Here is a 2713-nt window from a genome sequence, read left to right as displayed (position 1 = left end):
ATCTGCTGTAATGACTACTGAAAATGAATGCCGTAGGTCAGACTTGTCTTTATTCAGCTTTATTGTTGTTTATTTTTCCTTTCTGAACAGCACTTTCCACAGCTGTGGCCGTCTGACTGCATAAAGGCTATTCTGTAGCCTACAGGAAAGCAATTTGTATGCTTGTTCTTGTGGTTGCTTCTTTTAGAACTAGTTTAGAACTTCTGTTTAGAAAGATTTAATTCATTTTTGTTATTTTGCTGTTATACGTTCATTAAATGATCATTAGAATTTTAATTTGGCCATTTATTCATTAGTGCTACATGTCTCTATTGTCCTGCTCCTGCCCGCACTGTTCCCATTCTCGCCCACCCAATGTGGGAAGATACTGTGGCATGTGCTGTGGGAATGCAGACCTCTATGTGTAAATGCACATATTTTAGTTGGTATTGATTACGAATTAGTACAGCATGTTAAAATGTAACAAATGCAGTTTTGTCTGTTTTTTGTCACAAAACCCACATCAGTAGGATTCTGTCATACATTACGCTGTCTTCTCCAGTCGGTCTCTGCCCATTTCCTTGTCTATACCTTAATTCAGGGGTGAACATCTTATCCACAAAGGGCCAGTGTGGCTGCAGGTTTTCACTCCAAACAAGCTGGAGCAAAGCTGACTCCACTTGTTTAATTAGTTGGTCTCAGGCTTTCAACAATTCATCAGTTGATCTTCTGCTGTGTTAGAGTGAAAACCTACAGCCACACCGGCCCTTTGCGGATAAGATTGGACACCCCTGCCTTAATGTCTTCAGCCTAGTTTCTCTCTGTAATTACTGTACCTTTGTCATGCATCCCATCAACCCTGACTATTTGGTGGAATCCAATTCCCAGAACCCTCCGGGACAACACATGATTATGACGTCACATCAGCCCATGTATTAGAGATCTACCTCCCTGGATTACTGATCTGCTGCACCTGTTTCTCCTATCATTTGATTAGTTCAGTTAGTATTTAAGCCCAGGCTTTAGTTGAGTTCAATGAGAGGTATTACTTCTTTTCATAGAGCTGCTGAGCAGTCATTCCCATGTTTTGGGTGACTTCTTGTGTACCTGACTTATCTTCTGCATTTTTTGACTTTGCCTTTTTGCCCGTTCCCTTTCGGATATTGTTAGCCTGGACCTGTTATTTGAAATGTTTGTCCTTTGTTGCTTCTGGGTTGTTTTAGATCTGACCTTTGCCTTTTTATTTGACCATGACTTCTCATATGCTAATTTCAACCATATGTATCTGACTAGTTTTGTCTCATTACAACCTTGTTTATTTTGTTTTGTATAAAGTCTGGCTTGCAGAAAGTCTTGTATGTAGTTTACCCAAAATCCATCTGTTTATGTTTTGTTTTGTTGTTTGTTTGTTTTACTGATCTATGTAAATGTAATATCTTGCCCAGCTTTGCCCTCATCATTGTGTGTTTTTCTCTTCTTGTTTCCCTTTCCCAGTCCTGCTCTCCAACCATCAGCTTCTCTTTTGTTTGTTTGTTTATTTTACCTGCTCCACCTTAGCGCTGGCCTTCTGTCACACCCCTCACCTGTGTCTTGTGTGTTACCTGTGATTGTTCCCAGGTGTTCCCTGTTCATCTCCCTCAGTGTTTATACCCCATTTGTTTGTCCTGCATATTGCTTGGCATTGTTTATTTGTTTGTTTCTGGTTTTGTGTATTTATTCCTATTATTTCGGACTCAATTCAGTTCTGTTTGTTTGATCTTTATTGAGTAGTTCTTTACTCTGTTTGTTTTTTTTTAGCTTTTCCTTTTGTTTCTGTTTTTTTCTCTCTACCTTGATCAAAATGGAGTATAACAAAACACCATGCTTGCACATGCATCCTGCTACCTTGTCTCCTTCATCTTCCACCATGTTACAGTATAAAAGCAACAACAAGAAGAAAAAGGGGACAGAAAAAAAACATTTGAAAGGTTCTTTGCATGATTAAATGGTTCTTCTATATGAGGGTAAGCTTGATGTGTGTGGTTTTTTAAAGAGCCTTTTAAAAAAATGGTTCTACATAGCACCAATAAAGGTTCACCTATTGTTACAAGTCATAGATCCTTGTTTTGGCTTTATAGAGCACATTTTCTGGAGAGTGTGTGCATTAAAAAGACCCTTCCAGTCCCTGGGTTTACAGGGCATTTGAGATGTTGTTTTCTGATATTTACTGTTTGTTTCAAGTGTTGAAATGCATTTTTCACATACAGAGCTTTTTTGGAGCTGTTTTCCTGGTTTTCCTGGTATCTATGGGCCTCAAGCACAGAACTGTTCTCACCTTTGTGCTTTTGAGTGTGTCTATATTCTGTTTTTACCTAAGAACAAATCCCAAAAAAGAAAACATTAGTGAATGTCAGAATCTTTGTTAAAACTGTGTAAGTGGGTTTTAAGATGACATTTTGTTCTTAAGAATGGTTGTTGAATGAGGCCCTATGTTTTCCTGGTTTTGTTCATTTGTTTTTTGCTTTACTTGTACCTTTTGTAATATTGTTTTCCTCTGTTCTTACTCATCTTAAGCTTTTTGACAGCGATGACTGGATGTTCCCACTTTGCATACGTCCTTCTCCTGTATATATCTCCTGTTTACATTTATGACATTTGGCAGGTGCTTTCAACCAGAGTGATATACAATTGAAGCATGGTAGACAAATGCAATATTAGGCATCTTGCCAAAGGAATCTCATTGATATACTATGGT

The sequence above is a fragment of the Colossoma macropomum genome, unplaced genomic scaffold, assembly GCF_904425465.1.
Source record: "Colossoma macropomum unplaced genomic scaffold, Colossoma_macropomum, whole genome shotgun sequence".
NCBI lineage: Eukaryota > Metazoa > Chordata > Actinopteri > Characiformes > Serrasalmidae > Colossoma > Colossoma macropomum.
The sequence above is the reverse complement of the archived record's forward strand: the minus strand, read 5'-3'. Positions refer to the sequence as shown.